This window comes from Cucumis sativus, chromosome 4 (assembly GCF_000004075.3).
Source record: "Cucumis sativus cultivar 9930 chromosome 4, Cucumber_9930_V3, whole genome shotgun sequence".
Lineage (NCBI taxonomy): Eukaryota > Viridiplantae > Streptophyta > Magnoliopsida > Cucurbitales > Cucurbitaceae > Cucumis > Cucumis sativus.
The window spans coordinates 12,259,520-12,276,812 of record NC_026658.2 but is presented as its reverse complement, the minus strand read 5'-3'; the positions used below and the strand labels follow the sequence as shown (position 1 = coordinate 12,276,812).

Genomic DNA, 17,293 nt, shown 5'->3' with positions numbered 1-17,293 from the left:
ATCTTGACTAGCATTTGGTTGAATTGCCCCATTGGCCGCATGACCTATGTCCACATAGCCCACCTCTTTGTTGCATGACATTCCTTATCCACGTTCTAACTTCTTTAGAGTTTCTTGACATTTCCTAGATGCTTAGCTTCCTTGCCTAGCGCATACCCTTGGTCATATAGCCTTGTCTTATAGAGGTTGTCTTGACACCTTTCGGCCATACCACATCTCAACCTTTGGCCACCCAACATGTCTCTTTAGAGGTTCGCTTGACACTTTTGGCCGCCTAGAGTATGCAACATGCCCTAGCCAACACTTAGCCAATTTTCGAACACCCTTTAGGCCTTTCTTTGTTACGATGACACTTTTCTTTTATCATCTTAAAAATATTAACACATCTTCCATAACACTTCAACTAAACTATCCAACTTAAACCATCTTTCTCCTAACATCAACCCCTAATGTCCTATTGAGTTCTTTAGATGAATTAAGGATTATTGGGTATCGGTGTTTACACGCGAGATGTAAGTCTTCCTCCTTGGAATTACGTATAGTAGTGTGCGGAGGGAGAGGAATGTGATGCAGGTCTTCCTCCTCAACCCTAAGGAATTCTTCTTCGCTAACAATGCCCTTTTGATCGGGTAAGGGCTTGTTCGGTCAGGTCGTGAGGTGAAGGATGTTGTTATAATGATGGGGATTTGGTGAGAGGATAATAGACATGCGAGAGGACTTGGGTAAGATTGATGAGGGGGAGTTTCAATTTTTGGATGAGGACTGGAATTGAAGGATTTGGATTTTGGAGGAGGCAATGAGAGAGTTAGGGGTCAGATTGCAAGAGGTTTAGGGTCGATGGCCACGTCTAGCTTTCGACTTTTTTCCTTTTTATACGAGTTAGACGCGTCATCGTGGACATTTCTCCTCTTGAGTAGTGGTGGCAGCGGAGAAGCCTCTTCTTCTTCTCTGTCATTCCATTCTTCTCCCTTAACTTTATTTAAGGTTTTGAGGTGTCTCTCTTCTTCTTTATTTTGATGGAGTGTTATGGTTTGGTTGAGATTCGCCTGAGAACATGCATAAGGGGTGATTGCAGAAAAGCTAAAAGCTTAGGAACCGTCGGAGGAAGGGCAGATCATTAATTGTATGTAACGCCTTCCTCTTACGTGGTGGCAGCAACGTTGAGAATAGATTTAGGGATTCCCGACGTATCATTAATCGCGTGGGAATATGTTTAGGGATTTCTGACGTTTAACAAATCAGGTCATGAATAGGGTGCTATTCCCGACGTTTTCGTCGTGCGTCAGGAGTTCTCTGTCTTTTTTAACTCCATTCTTTACATAAAGGAAACATAAAGAGAAAGAAAATGAGAGAGGGAGAGGGAGACCGAGAGGAAGATTGAGAAGAAGAGGGCATTGTCATCACCATTGTCGTCCCTGTTGTCGTCCGTCGTCGTCGCCATCGGTAAGTGGTTTAGTTTAGTTATTGTTTTGTTTTAGTTAATTAGTTTTAGTATTTAGATTTCAAATTTGTTTTAGGTGTTAGATTTTAGATTTCAAATTAGTTTTAGTATTTAGATTTTGAATTAGTTGTAAGTTTTAGTAATGAAATTTAATTTCAAGTGTTGTTAGAATTTTGAATTAGTTGTAGGTTTTAGAAATTTGAATTTGAAGTGTTGAAGTTGAGATTGAAGTGTTGAAGTTGAGGTTGAAGTGTTGAAGTTGAGTTTGAATTTAAAATTTTCAATTTGAATTTAGGAATTAAATGAAGTTATTTTTTTTAAAAAAAAAGGATCTCCCGACGCATGGTTCCTAGACATCTCTCGATGCTATATTGACAACATCTTCGACGTTCATACAACGTCGGAAGATGTCTAGAAACCCTCAACGCACAACATTGTGCATCGGGAGTTCCTCTCCCGATACATTTTTCCTCACTTGTGTTCCGACGTATATTAGTGCGTCAGAAAAGCCTTTTCTGACGCTTTTTATATATCTCCCAATGATTTTATGCATCGAGAGAGTCCTCATTTCTTGTAGTGTTAGACAAAGAGCTTCAATGTGGTAGAGGGGAAAGGCATGACACCTTTAGGTGCTTTCATCAAAGGGAGGATTGAGGTTCTGATTATGGCGCTAAGGTTAACTGCCATCTTCTTCTTAATGCAATAAATCATCATTGTGCACTCTAGTGGGATGTTGTTGTTGTCAACCAGGCAGGCGATTTCGTTTTCAAGTCTTAGGTCTTAATTCTTAACAACGTTTGAGTATTGATGCTCTACCCCAACCCTCATCCAAAACGATAACTAACACAATGGTTTGGAAGTTTTTGTGAAACATCATCTATACTTTTTCTTTAATGGTCGATGAAAAAAAGTCAGGAAAATGGTATTTCTGACCATTTTAAGTGTTACCAAAATATCACATTTGGTGTAGTATGGTATTGTTTTGAATATTTTTGTAAAATAGTGGATCAAGAAGTTTTACTAAGATAAAGTTTCATGTTGGACAAGAGGATAGTGGATGGGAATTAAGTTGAATGGTCCACTTTTTTTTAAATCCTTTAAGGTTTTATGAAAACCTTTCACAATACCTTTTCATAATCATTTTGTAAAAAATAATATCAAATCATTTAAATATACCGAAAAATTATTTCATTTCGAATAAACCTTTCTTTATGCTTAAAAAATCATTTCATTTTGTCAAGGATCCCGAATCGTTCTCTACGCTTGGTCTCATTACCTCGCGTTTAGACTACTGTATCAACATCTGAGAACATACAAATTCGTCTTTGTTGCTATACCGCTAAGCTTTATACGCTCATTTCAATGCATAAGTCAGCTTCTTATTACCATGTAGTTCGTACACTCCATGGTGGCCTTCACTCTTTATGTGCACACAAAAGTTAGCATCATCTCAAAGAAACATAGTATTGAAATCATAGTCATCAAATCAAGCTTTAATATTATAAATAATGCTTGAAAACATAACTTTTCGTAGAAATCTTTCTGAAACATTCTCATCTGAATTCTTCTTTCAAATCAGTAAAGAGAAATCGTAATAAAGTTTCTTAACATAAATTCTTTTGACTGAAAAGCACTCACCAAACTTCACTAAAGAAGTCCTTCTCACAACCATCTTTTCGCGTGGCTAAACCAACAACACTTTAACATTTCAACAAAACTCTCGTCATCCCCTCCTTAGTTACCTAAATTCTCCTATTTTATAGATCCTTATACTAACTTAGTCATGCTCAAATCCTTAATCTTACATGTTAACCCATGTCAAATCAGATTTGACATTTTCTTTACAAACCTTGCTCCCCGCCTAACCCAAACCGTGAATAAATTCAACCACTTAACATTTCTCGTGAATAACCTTATCGCTTGATTATATTTTTATTATAAGAAACGTTCCACCTGAACTAACCAACTTTTACTCGCATAAAACTCTTATCACGAACTTAAACTCCAAGGCTTCCTCGTAGACTTCTTCTCCACGAAACACTTGGTTCTTCTCGCGAAGACCACCCAAAACTCCTAGTCTAACACTCAAAACTTTCATTTCTTAACTTACGCAAAGACTTTTTCGCTTCTTATCTGTAACGACCCAACTTTTTACCTAAGTCGAGGTCATTAACTTTTGACAAAAGACCTTGGTTAATTAAAATTTAAAACCTCAAAAGAACAAAATTTATTTTGTTTGTTTGGGCCCAGTTTTAAATTACTAAAATTCACATGAAAATTTAAAACTAAAAAGTTTCAAATCTTTGAATACTTTAAAACTTCAAAATTTTCTAAACAGTCTCACGTTCGAATACAAATAATACTATAAATCACTAAGCGGAAGCAAAATTTTAAAGTGTCCCCTGTGGCGGTCACGCTTCCTTCCTGCCCCTCGCCGGTTTGCTGCCTTTATTACCTTTGCCTGAAAAATTAAACATAAGGAGGGTGAGTATAAAAATACCCAGTAAGAGACCCTCTACTGGTCCGTCAGGGGAAAATAAATTGTTAACATTCTATTGGGACACCCTGTACAGTCGCAGTCTTGTGATCCCGTAGGATGCACATTTCAGTCTAACGCCCGAGGGACGTACATTTCAGTCTAGTGTTCTGCAGAAACACATATCAGTCTAATGCTCCCGAAGGTCGCATAAAAATTGGTGATCCCGTAGGACACCTACAAGGCATACATCCCAATAAAACTAACAATTTTTCCCCTCAATCCATTCTAACCATCTTTACGGTAATTTATGACATCTTTCAGTTACTTCAAAATATAAAGTTTTTCACTCAACATTCTAACAGTCAACCTATCTCACTTAAGTTCGAAGGTCGTTGATAACATTTTAATACATCTGTCAAGTAAACAACAAAGTCACAACACCCCTCATTTTTACCAGCGCAAACCACAGTTCAGTATAATCACATTCAACCGAAACAAATTCACTAGTTCACATCCAAATCTTTATACAACAATCTATTAATATCATCATGTACACATAAGCATAATTTCAGTCATTCACATGTATACTTTCGGCAATCCACATCAATTCACACATCAATGTATTTATATATATGTTTCCAGTCAAATACAACATACACTAAACATTTAGTCTGCAACCAAACGTGTACATCTTAATCATCATCCATACAGTCCAACACAACTCAAAAACTTTAGGTGAGTCCAGTAGAAAGTCCCTTACCTCAAAGTTAGGGAAGCTCCCTTAATCAACTATCGTCCACGAAACAATCCAAATAAGGGCAAACGAAATCAAAATTCACAAATTGGTTGTGAATTTAAGTGATCCAAGGTTACCTTTCACACCTTCAAGAATAATTTATCAAATTAGTCAATTAACCCATCCGTAACGTTTGAACACCTTGAAAACATCACAACCCATACTTAAATTGTTTTGAAAACGACTACAATTTCATAACTTCAATCTTACCAACAATACTTCGACGGATCTCAGTAAAAATAGGGGCAGCGGCAATCGATTCTAAACAAAAACCATCGGTTTGTGAATCGCGGTTAGAAGAAAAAACATGTTGCTGGAAGAAGAGGAAACGCGCGGCTAGAAGGAGGCGTGCGCGCTGCCTCAAAATCGATCAACGATCTGACGCGGCGACTGGGCTTCACGAATGGAGAAGAAGAGAGGAAAGGAATGGACGACGGCTGGACTTGGCTTCGACGGAGACAGAGGTCACGCGGCGGGGCTGGGCAGAGGGTCACGCGGCGGTGGGCGGAGGCCATGGATCTGAACGGCAAGGGAAGGGGAGAAGATGATGGTCGGCTGGGTTAGGGTACAGGAAAGAGAAGAAGAAAAAGATGGAGAGAGGGGTGTCGCACGCGTGAGAGAGGGGAGAGAGGAAAAAGATATTTTAATTTTTCTTTTCCTTTTTTTTATGCTAATTAATAATAATAATAATAATAATATATTATTATGAAAGACTTTTCCAACACTTTTTTTTAAGACAAAAAAAAAATGACGTCGAACAAAAATTAAGAGTAAAAATATCGAATGGTTCGATTAAATTAATTACCTTAGAGTTCGGGGTGTTACATTATCGCACAACTTCTTTCGCGAACTACCCACTTATCGCAAAAAAGTATACTTAACCGTAAAAGATCTTATCACTTAATCTTTCCATTGATTTATTTGAACACCAACTTCTTAATTCTTAGTCGAATTTTACTTCCTTACTCAAATTAGAAATGGGTCGCACAACTTCCTTCGCGAACTACCCTGAATCGCAATAACGTATACTTAACCATAAATTTTTTTATCGCTTAATCCTTTTCGTTGATTTATTCAAACGCCAAATTCTTAATACCTAGCCAAATTTTACTTCATTACTCAAATTAGAAATGGGTCTCACATTTAGAGCCTATCGCTTCTTTAAGATACATGATCTTACCGATTCAGAGAAATTAACCACAGGCGTTATTAGTTTTGATGATCTGGCATTGGATTGGTACCAAGCACAAGAAGAGTTGGAAGTTTTTAAGAATTGGGCTGACCTGAAAGAACGAATGCTTGTACAGTTTCGATCAATTCGAGAAGGAACTTTGGTTGGAAGATTTTTCTCAATCAAACAGAAAATGAATGTAGAAGAATACCGCAACCGATTTGATCGATATTTAGCTCTGGTAGCATTTCTTCAAACGGTAGTGTTAGAGGAGACTTTGATGATTGGGCTTAGCCCATGAATAAAAATGGAAGTGGAAACCGTGGAACCGATTGGGTTGGCCCAGATGATGAAATTTGCGTTGAAGATTGAGAATAAGGAACTAGTGAGAAAAGAGTGTGGGTTGAGCAGTGCATTTCATGTAAAACTGCAACTCACCCTATCTATTGTGGAAAACAACAATACAATGATGACTAAGGAAGAAACCAGCAATGGAAAGTCTGCTGATGAGAGCTATCACCCTGAAAGGAGTTACTGATAGAACTAAGACATGCACAACAGAAAAAGAATCGAAATTCTACCCTAATTGGGCTTAGTTAACGAGATTAAACCAAAAAATAAGGTTTTTAGAATACTTACATTTGAAGCTGCGTTTTATTCGAACAACCACTAAGTTTGACTTAGTATCCTCTAGACTCATAATCGAGTTGTGGGACCCGTTGGATGAAAGAACCGGACGAGAGAAATAGATGAAAAAAAATGGGCGTGGTAAATTTTCTTTTTTTTTTAAGTAAATAAGAAAAAGAAATTCCATTTGGTGTGAAAGCCCAAATATAATAGCCAACCCATCAAATGAGTTCAAAGGCCCCATTTATAAGGATTTTTCATTCAAAATTGTATGTCCATGCAATACTAAAGTCCAACAACTCAAAGTCCACTTTCTCTAGCAAGGACTTGATAAAAAAAGAGAATATGAGTTAATAGGAAAATAATTTTCATAATACCTTTTCATAAACAAAGACCCGTTCGCAATACCTTTTCATAAACATCATTTCGCATAAACAACATCAAATAATTTTATCTCGCATAAACCTTTCTTTATCCTTAACATACTCATAACATAACAATTTCACATAAACACACATTAGTTAACATTCATTCCTTTCACCAAGGATTTTGAATCGTTCTCTACACTTTGATGTAGAACATCTCCCTTCTTGATGTTTCTTGAGTTTTATCCTAGAGGAGGGGTTTGAAGTACCATTTTTATAGTTTAGGATTAGTTATTTGAATTACCAATTTTGTATCTTGAGTTAGTTATAACTAACTCAACTCCAAGTTAAACTAACTCAACCCCAAGTTAGTTTAACAACTCTTGTAATCTCCAGCCTATGAAAAAGCTTCTCATTTTCATTAATAAGACATAAAAAAAAGAGGCATTATACATAAAGATTTCTAGCTTTGCAATTACTGCATCAATTGGTATCAGAGCGTGATCCTAGCTCACTCTTCCCTTAAAAAAACTTGGATCCTACCACTCTTATCCATGGACGCGGAAGCCTCCTTCAACCAACGCTTGCAGTTGGTAGAACAAGCTATTGAAGAACTTCGAAAAGGGCAGTCGAATATACAACAATCGTTAGTAGAATTAACAAACCTTTTTACCCAATTTCATGTCCAACCTTTAGAAGAAGCAATTCAGCCCCAAGAAACCCAATTGCAGCAAACAAGAAAGACAAGAAAAACCAATAAACCCTGTTGTAAACCAAGAACTACTAAGAAATCAACCTACTCACATCCACAATAATCGATTGTATGGAAACAACGTACTTGGAAATTTCTTAAACGATTATGACTCTTCCGATAAAGACAACTTGCTGAACATTCATCAAGAACCTCAACAAAGGCTTGGACTTCGACCATACTTTCAAGAAGATCAAGAAATACATATGAAAGTGGATCTCCCTACCTTCAATGGTCAAATGGACGTGGAGAAGTTTCTTGATTGGATCAAGAACGTAGAAAATTTTTTCGACTATGCCAATATACCCGAACACAAGAAGGTTCGATTAGTTGCTCTCAAACTTCAAGGTGGCACAAGCGCTTGGTGGGATCAATTACAAAACAATAGACGATTATTCGGTAAACAATCTAAAGATTAGCTGAATATCTTATAAAAAGATGTTGCCATAGGCTTAGTGGTGACAGGTGAGAAAGTAAGCTGTGTCTTTTATGACTCTTAAACGTTGAAGTCAATCAATGAGTTCCAAATGCAATATTGGAAGTTTTCTTAAATATTTTGATGCTTTTGCATGTTGTGAAAGAACTTGGTTAGATGTGAGAAAGGGGTTTATGAGATTAGTTACTTACTATTCCCTTTTTCACTGTCATTGCTACTCAGTAGATATGCTATGGGCTCGTGTTTCTGTAGAATATAATTCAGATGCTCTTTCTCTATAATATAATTTATATGTTCTCTCTACAAATTTTAAGAAATTTCTACTGTTTTTGCTAATAATTTATATATTATAGAGTTAAATTTAACACAGTTAATCATCTTAAGCATTTGACTCTGGTGTTCTAAAGATATAAATTCAAATCCCTATAATTTTATCATCTTGATCTTTTCAATCGTCTCACATACCGTCTTCATTTCATAATCTTGCCTACTAGCTGCGTATCATCAATGAAATTACCATAAAGTCCACATGTGGTAATTATGGATCTAGCACGATATACTGCGTATCATGTTGTTGGAGATCATTTTAAATGATTAACCAGTCTATTGGTGGTTTGAGTCTTTCCTTTTGAATCTATAGGTTGTTCAATGGTCTAATATTAACTATGTTTAGATTTATGGTAATTTTCATTCTTTTACAACCTTAATAACCAAGGAAATGTGTGCTTTGATAATCTTTTCTTTCTCTTCAGCAGGTTGGTAATGTAGAAAGGATACATGTATACTATGCCCACGGACTAGATAGCCCAACCTTTGTTCGCCGGTGTTATTGGCTCCTAGATAAGTATGTTATTGCTTGCTACCAGTTGTTTCAGTGGGGTCTATCCCCATCATGCCACAAGCAAAGAAAAATGAAATTAGACAGTGGCAGTATATCGTGTTCTACTTATATAATTTATGACTTGCTTCTGCTTTTTGTTCAGGACCTTTGAACACATTGTCCTTGTTCATTACCATGAAACACAAGAGGTTAGGTTCAGCACAATGCATCTGCAGTTACTGAAATATTATCTTGAGACAAACTTTTATCATTTGGACTACTACATCTATTTAAGATTTGCTGATTTTTCCTCCATGGTTGCAATATTAGAACTTCATCCAAAATAATGTTGTCATGTGTGTCTTTATGGTGATTCATGTGTTGAGAGTTCTCTTTCTTCTGCTATCCATAAATTTATGGAATGGAAAGGCAATGATCATGACACTATTTTTTGTCAGATAAACACTGGTTTCATATGCTTCAACTCTGTGGTGCTTCACAGCACACGGATAAAACTTCCAAACAATCTGCACCCAATATTACCATAATGCATTTGGACACTTCATTAACAACTTCTTACAATTAGCCTTTCTATATTGAAAATAATTCGTTATCTTAACTTCTTACAAGTATGCAATGACAGAAAATTAGGTTATAAATATATAAAAAAAAAATTAGGTATTATAATACTTTTAAAAAAATTATATTTTTATTTTTTAATAAAACCTTGCATTTGGGGATTCACATGTTGTTACTTGTCGAACCAAAAAAGATAAATTCGCGGTGAAAACTCTTTAAAAACCCAATTCGTGGAAGGAAAAATTGAACTGTGGCGTTGAGTTATTTTGTTGTTGAAGAAGATCAGTAAAAAACCCACAGCATTAAAACTTCTTTTTGTTTCTTTAAGTATATTTTAGATTGCAGCGTATTTTCTATTTGAGTTTAGTTAGGGTTTCTCTTGTTTATTCCAAGATATGCATGGATAGTTCATGTTCGACTATTTGGAAAGAGGGATTTATGTAGCACGGGTATTATATTCTGGTTTTGGAAGTGTCGAGATAAATTAAGGACTTTTTTAATCTTCTTCAAACAAACCTATACGAAGGCAAAGAATAATTTGTGCTTGTATTTTAGTCGGAATAAGAAGAAACATGAAGAGAATGCCCACGAGGAAAATGACCATGAGAAAAAGTTGTGTATTCCTCCATCCATAACTGAGCTCTCTAATGTGTATTCCTCCCTCCATAACTGGCTTACTTTGGACTGTTTGGATAGAAAGAAGAATCCTTCGAAGCCCTAGACTTGTCTTTACCGCATTCGAAAATGCAAAGTTCTCTCTGAGGATCTCTAACTTCTGCCGTGTTTACCGTCCATCCGTCCGCGTTCACCACGTCTGCGTTCACCGCGTTCACCACGTCCGAGTTTATCTAATATATTTTTCCAAACCTTAAAGAAGAACTTTTGATTTCATTGGAGTTTATCATTAGAGGCATTACTATATTGGCTGCCTCTCAGTGGGCGATAGGTTTTCCAATGGTCATTTGAGACTGGTTGATAATAGCAAAAGTTAGAGCTTGAGAAGAAGGAGCGAAGAAAGTAGTGAAGACAAAAGAAGAAAGAAAGCTGAGTGAAAAACGAAAATTGACAAGGTAGAGATGTGACATGAAAATGATGATGAGAAGTGAAGGAGGCACGACACAATACTGGTACACAATAACAAAGCCTTGATAATTAAAAAAAGGATGGTGCCAAGAAAATTTAAATACAAAAAAAATGAAGGTTCTTGCAAGTGTATTGAGTGAATGGGAGAAAGAAAGGATAAAAAAGGTAGAAAGAGAGAAAGAGAAGTCAAGGGTAGAGATACATAGCTTTGTATATAGAAACTTTATGTTTATACTCCATTATACGTTGTGGAGAATATAACATCCTGATATGTTTGATTCAATTTGAATGATGCAATTATTTATTTTTCTGCAATAATTCTACTTCTAGAACCTAAATTTTGAAAGCCTACTAATTTTTCAGAATTAATTCGAGACCCCACTTTTGCTCCCCTTCCTACCTACGGTTACTTTTTGCTTAAACTTTAAAAGTTGTTTCAAATTTTTGCTGAAACTTGTAAAATTTGTTTGAAGTTCGTATATCTCTCACATATTGCAAGGTTTCTTAATTATTTTATTGAATTTCCTACATAAATGCATTCAAACATGAGTTGACATAAATGCATTTTGCTATCAAGAGAGTATACCATACATGCATGTGTAGGACTTTTATCCTTATATTTTATAATTTGTCTTACTACTGTTATTGACTGATATACCAATATACATGTGTAAAGTATTGATCATATAATTAATATTAAATTTATTACATTCACTCATCAATTTAAGTTTTTTAGTCAATGTATGTTCATGATGTACCATGGTCATATCATAATAGAATAGATCCAAGATTATATATGTTCAAACCAACTGGTGATTTAATTATCAAAGATATTATGATTTTGTCCAGTTTTTTTTTCAGTCACTACTAGAAAAATGGATTTTAATCAAGACATTGTGTCGTTGAAAATAAAAGAAAAAAGAGGTGGGATGAGGTACATTGTGTTGTTGAAAATAAAAATATGGATTATTTCTTAAAACAATCATATTGACACAATTTAATTTATTTCAACACAATTTTTGCGTCATTAATTAACGACAATTTTTTTGTCATTAAAAAAATTTTCAAATGAAAAAACCTCAAATTTCAAAAAAATTCGAAGTGGGCTACCGAGTCGTTATGAAGAACCCTTGCCCTCCAATTTTTTGCCACTTGCCGTCGTCGATTCCACACTCCAACCACTGTTGTCGTTGCTCCCACAACAAGCCTTCGCCGTCAAACCCACCAATCTAGCCACTTTCGTCGAATAAATTTATTTAGAAATATAAGTTTTAATGACACTTGAAATCAAGAAAAAGGGATATGAGGGAATAAAATGTGTCGTTAAAAATAAAAATACAAAATTTTTTGTGACACAAATTGAGTTTTCTTGACAAAATTTTGGCATTGTAAATAATGGCATAAATTATGTGTCATTAAAAATTACCCTAATAAAAAATCAATGTTTTCCTTCAATCATACGTTTTTGATTTAAAACAAATAATTCGAAGCTTTCATCCCACTTGTGAACAATGACCGAAAAAAACCTTACTTCATCCACATCGTCGTGTCTTTAGCTCTCTCGCAAATGCTCTCTGGCGACGTTCCCCCTCTCTCGCAAATACTCTTCACGACTTTTCCTCTCTCTCAAAATTAAGCTCTCCGCCCACCATTTGAAGGAACTCACCAAATTTGCAAGTAATTGAAGAATTCGTGGTCCATGAGATAGATTAAGTCCATTTATGAGTTAGTTTGATTATATTATGTCACATATACATGTATTACAATTAAGGGACACTTGCAAAAATGGCAAAATAAGTTATAATAATTAAGTCCATAGAACACATACCTTATTATTTGAGAAAGTGACAAAAACAAAGACCAACTCACACATCAAGAGGTAAAATGTCACAAAGCCCTCGTTATTGATGTACATTTGATACACCTTATACACGTCTGATACACCTAATACCTCTTGATACATTAAGTCCATTTATGAGTTAGTTTGATTAGATTATGTCACATATACATGTATTACAATTAAGGGACACTTGCGAAAATGGCAAAATAAGTTATAATAATTAAGTCCATAGAACACATACTTTATTATTTGAGAAAATGACAAAAACAAAGACCAACTCACACATCAAGAGGTAAAATGTCACAAATGCCCTCGTTATTGATGTATATTTGATACACCTTATACACGTCTGATACACCTAATACCCCTTGATACACTTGATACTTCTTACTGATACACTTGATACATTTGATAGATACAATTCATGCACTCGGTACTCATTGATACACTCGATACTTTTTGATACACACTTGAAACATCTTCATACACATAATACTTCTCGTTCCACATAATACTTCTCGTTACACTTGATTCTTCTTGATACACTTGATACCCCTGAGACCTTGATACACTTGATTAGTTTGATACACTTAAAGACTTCACTTATAAGTTTGATACACGTGATACACCACTAATAAACTTGTTATACTTCATTGGTAAACTTAACAAATTTGATATGTTTGATGTACATGCACTCCAAGAAATTTACCCTTTGTCGATGACAAATATCGTCAGTAAATCTTCAAAAACTAATCAACTTTTCTTTTGCCAACAAATTAAGCTGTCAACACACACCGTCACGTAGGTCTATTGGAAGATCCTCTATCGATGGCAAAAAATAAACTGTCAGCAAAAATAGGAACTATTTTGAGATAAGGTTTGTGCGTACACGTGTGTGCGTTTGTGCATGTGTATGTGCTTGTGTGCGTGTGGATAGGTGTGTGTGTGCGTGCGTGCGCTTGTGCATGTGTGTGTGCGTGGGTTCGTGCATCTGTGGGTGTCTGTGTGTAGGTGTGCGTGTGCACGCGTGTGTGTAAGTGTGCATGTGTACGTGTGTGCGCAGTGCTTCTATGCTTGTGTCCGAACAAGTTAATATTTTTTAATGTTGAGTTTCTTCCAATTTTAAAATAATAATTTAATTATCTTGATATTTAAGGCATTAATGTTATTTTGAGATAAAGATAGTGAACAGGTTGATATTTTTTAATTTTGAAATTCAATTAAGGTTATTTTAATACAAAATCTATCGTTGAGACTCTCAAATTCCAAAAAATAATAATTTTGTTATTTTGAAATTCAAATTCAATTAGGTTATTTTGAAATTAGTATGATTGAATAAAGTTATTAATATGTTGAATTAATTAGTTGAGTCTCGAGATATTAAGAAAAATATTATGATATGAGTTGATGTATCTATTTCAAGTAAAAGATAATTAAAAGCTGAGAAATGCATAACATAAATTAATTACAATGTAGAGACGAAATAATTACAGTTGAAGAATGTTGATATTTTGGTATTTTATAAAATACCATGCACGTGCAAAAAATGCTAGTTGCTAAAATTCAAAGGAAAAAGTAGTTTTGTCATTTTTCAAAATGACCCCTAAAAACGTTGTTATGTCTCTTATGACAAAGAGTGTAGATCTACTGATCCATATTCGATTTGTTTTTTGTTGGTAAAATTGGATAAGACCGCATTATATTGAAATAATTACACGAATGACACTTTTAAGCCAATATTGATAGAAATTATAATTTAATCAATGTTATTAAGCCAAATGAACATGGTTTAAAACTCTTTCTAAACATAATTAATGTATTTGTTTTTTAACTTTAATTAATTTACACATCTTTGTGCGTGTGTGCATATGTGCGTGTGAGTGTGCGTGTGTGGATGAGTGTGTGTGCGTGCGTGTGCGTGCGTTGTGCACGTGTCTGTGTGTGCTTGTGTGCGAACAAGTTAATATTTTTTAATTTTGAAATTCAATTAAAGTTATTTTTGATACAAAATCTATCGTTGAGATTCTCAAATTTCGAAAAATAATAATTTTTTTATTTTTAAATTGAAATTTAATTAGGTTATTTTGAAATTAGTAAGATTGAATAAAATTAAAATCTTGAATCAATTAGTTGAGTCCCGAGATATTAAGAAAAAAGGATGTATCTTTTTCAGGTAAAAAATAATTAAAAGCTAATAAATGCATAACATAAATTAATTACAACGTAGAAACGAAATAATTACTGTTTGAGAAGGTGAATATTTTGGTATTTTATAAAATATCATGGACACGTGTAAAAAATTCTATTTGCTAAAATTTAAAAGAAAAAGTAGTTTTGCCATTTTTCAAAATGACCCATAAAAACGTTGCTATATCTCTTATGACAAAGAGTGTCATCTACTGGTACATATTCGACTTGTTTTTTGTTCGTAAAATTGGATAAGACTGCATTATATTGAAATAATTACACTAATGACACTTTTAAAAATATTGATAGAAATTATAATTTAATTAACGTTATTAAGTCAAATGAACATGGTTTAAAAGTCTTTCTAAACATAATTATTGTAGTTATTTTTTAATTTTAATTCATTTATACATCTTTGTGCATATGTGCGTGTGTGCGTGCGTGTGCGTGAGTGCGTACGTGTGTGCGTATGCGCGTGTCCACGTGTGCGTGGGTGTGTGTGTCTACGTGTGCGTGGGTGTGAGTGTCCACGTGTGCACTTTTGTGCGTGTGCGTGTGCGTGTGTGTGCGTATACGCGCGCGTGCGTGTGTACGTGAGTGGGCTTGTGCGCTTTTTGTGCTTTTCTTCCAATTTTAAAATAATAATTTAATTATCTTGATATTCAAGTCATTAAAATTATTTTGAGATAAGGTTATTTTAATATAAAATCTATCGTTGAGATTCTCAAATTCTAAAAAATAATAATTTTGAATTTTGAAATTCAATTTGGTTATTTTGAAATTCAAATTCAATTAGATTATTTTGAAATTAATAAGATTGAATAATGTTATTAAAATGTTGAATTAATTAATTGAGTCCTGAGATTTTAAGAGAAAAGTTATGATATGAGTTGATGTATCTATTTCAAGTAAAAATTAATTAAAAGTTGATAAATACATAACATAAATTAATTATAACGTAAAAACAAAATAATTATAGTTGGAGAAGGTGAATATTTTGGTATTTTATAAAATACCATGCACGCGCAAAAAATGTTGTTTGCTAAAATTGAAAAGAAAAAGTAGTTTTGCCATTTTCCAAATTGACCCTAAAAACGTTGGATTTTTGTGTATTCCCTTGGGTTTTCTTGTTCAATATTTAGTCAAATTGCAGTATACCTAAAATTTGTGTTTGTTACGTCACAAGATTTCATTCACTATTTGTGTCTGTATTATTTTATATTTTATACAGGAGACTCCGTTTGAGTGTTGAGCTAGTAATGGGAGGGACTACCGTTGACCCCAAAATTACAAGGTTTCATGTTGCTTACTGGATCATTAATGATTCGTCTCTATCTTTGGCTCAGCGAGTGGTGGAGTTGGAACCCCTGAAAGTGTAGAGTTAGACTCTCTACCGTTGTCAAGAGCTGTTAAGTATGCAAAAATGGCCTTGAGAAATCCTATAAACTCTCTGAACAGGAGACATTCTAGTGTAAGAAGAAATGCTCAAGTCCCTTGAAGAAATTGAGGACACAACTCCAATTCCTAGCATGCTTTCTCCCTAAGACTATGTTGGTCCTAGTCGGGGAGTGGCATTTACATCCCAGAAAGACACACATGTATCACCTCGTTTGGCACTTCCATTGCAATGCACAACTCTGACATATATAGTGCCGACATTTCCTTCCTTAAGCTTGAAAAAAGGTGATTTGATGTCCATAAAAAATTAACTGAGCAGTTAGATATTTTCTAATACGTATCTCACGTAATTTGATGCTCATTGATACTGCATTACTGTGTCAGGAACGTGTTGATGTAAAATCTTTCAGTTTTGATGGATCTTATTACAAGCTTTCAACTCTTCTTAGCACGACTTCTGACAGAACAAAGGTTTGATATATCTTTACACGATCACATATCACATATGAACGATCGCATATCCCATCTAAAATATCGATCACCCTTGGTAAAACAACCGTTTAGATATTCTACACGATTGTTTGCTTAAGGATACACGATCATTTTGTAACTATTTTTTTTATTATCCTTTTTTCTTTCTATACTAGAATCAGAATCAATTGTTTGATGATATTAACAACATGTATGATGATCTTCGTGATGATTCTAGTCATCACAATCTGGACAAGAATGATGACCATCAAAATAACAAACATGTGATCATCCATGAGAATCCATCTGTTCAAGAGTCACATCTTCAAGAATCTACTGTAGAAACTCAACAGTTAGTGTTTGTAAACTTACTGGTATAGAAGTAGATACGATGGATAATGTATTTGTAAACTGAGAAAGGTGTTATGTATATATATATATCTTGACTGTCTGGTGTGTTGTTATAGTATCAACTGATTTTGTGATAGATTGAATAGATTGAACGTAAGTGTGTTAAGTTGGATTGATGATATGATGGAGTAGTTTGACTATACTAGGAATGGATTGATTAAATGTTTATAATGGACTAAGGGAAAATTGTTAGCTTTGTCGATTGGTAGTGTGCCTTGCAGGTGTCCTACAGGATCACCACCTTGTGCATTCTTCGAGAGCACTAGAATGACATGTGCATTCTTCGAGAGCAATAGACTGACATGTGCATTCTTCGAGAGCACTAGACTGACATGTGCTTTCTGCAGAGCACTAGACTAATATTTGTGTCCTTTAGGGCATTGGACTGATTATGTGTATTCCTACATGATCACAAGACTTTTAAAGTGCAGGGCACCT

General features: G+C 34.6%; 2 long non-coding RNA genes across 2 annotated transcripts; one reads left to right on the top strand and one right to left on the bottom strand.

The window, feature by feature from the left end:
* Nucleotides 1-3,719: 3,719 nt before the first annotated feature.
* Nucleotides 3,720-5,364, bottom strand: LOC116403237. The gene is made up of 2 exons (XR_004215888.1): nucleotides 4,681-5,364; nucleotides 3,720-3,902 (listed from the first exon to the last, which is right to left on the bottom strand). It is a non-coding gene; the product is annotated as an uncharacterized LOC116403237 (long non-coding RNA).
* A 10,832-nt stretch (nucleotides 5,365-16,196) lies between these two features.
* On the top strand, nucleotides 16,197-16,947 carry LOC116403494. The gene is made up of 2 exons (XR_004216263.1): nucleotides 16,197-16,444; nucleotides 16,683-16,947. It is a non-coding gene; the product is annotated as an uncharacterized LOC116403494 (long non-coding RNA).
* Nucleotides 16,948-17,293: the final 346 nt, after the last annotated feature.